Source organism: Mus pahari, chromosome 11 (genome assembly GCF_900095145.1).
Source record: "Mus pahari chromosome 11, PAHARI_EIJ_v1.1, whole genome shotgun sequence".
Lineage (NCBI taxonomy): Eukaryota > Metazoa > Chordata > Mammalia > Rodentia > Muridae > Mus > Mus pahari.
This window is the reverse complement of record NC_034600.1, coordinates 61769534-61770743: the sequence shown is the minus strand read 5'-3', so window position 1 is coordinate 61770743 and position 1210 is coordinate 61769534.

Here is a 1210-nt window from a genome sequence, read left to right as displayed (position 1 = left end):
AGTGTCCACTCTATCTACAGGGACAGGTGACAAGTGAGGAGTGTCCACTCTATCTACAGGGACAGGTGACAAGTGAGGAGTGTCCACTCTATCTATTCTACAGCATACTTTCTCTGCAACAGCCTTTCTAAGAACCCTTCCAAGAGTTTCTTTTTTTTAATTTTAATCCTAAGTGTCCAAGCCTTTGCAATCATATATTCTTGCCATTGCTGTATTCAGAGAAGGAGCTAGAAAACCTAGTTCCCTATATTCTTAAGAGAATATGCCTTCCTCAATACTAAAAACAATGGAAAAAAAATTCCATAAAAGGCAACGCTGGATTGAATAGTCAAGGAATAAGTACTATACAAACCTAGATAATGTTTCCAGGTATTTAAAATAGGTTGCTTCTTAATGTAAATTATTTAAATGCATATGATCATTGTTATAATTTGTGTGGTTTTATTATTTTTGATGTACAGAATAACAAACAAGCTTAGAAATTCAAGCACTTAAGCATTATATGATTTACAAATGAAGTGAAATTTAGCACTCAACATGTTATATTGACAATATAACATAATTCTGTTGTTTGAGTGTCATTAACTTCCCTGGAATATTATATATTAGTGACTAAATAGTTAATGAAAAACTCAAAATTGAGTGTATTATAAAATAATACATGTTCTTTCTTCAGTAGCTGAAATTATGAAAACTATGTTTAGTGTTTAGATTAAAATAATACAATTTAAACTACAATGGGTAAAAAAGATGGGTAGACAGGAAGAATAGGCATAGCCCTTTTAGATCCATATATTTGATTATCTAGTTGATGGGCATTTTAGAGAAGAAGTAAGAGGTGAGGCCTTAGTGGAGAAGGTATGTCATTGAAAGTAAAAATTTGAGCTTTCAAAAGCTCCTGCCACATTCAGGGACTCTCCTTCTCCCACCTCACTTTATCTTCAGATGAGGACAGAAAGCTTTTAGCTCTTACTCTAGAATGATTCCAGTGTTTCTTTCCATGAAGACCATGGACTAATCCCCTAAAGTGTAAACAAGTCCCCAGTCAAATGCTTAGACATGATGTCTCTTAGCATCAACAGGACAGTAACAAAGAGTATATTCTATTAGGGTTTTCTTTGGTCAATACCTAAACATAAAGATTAAGAGACAGTAAGTCAATCAATAGAGTTTGAAGGTATATAAAATAATGTAAATTACTGTTGTGAAA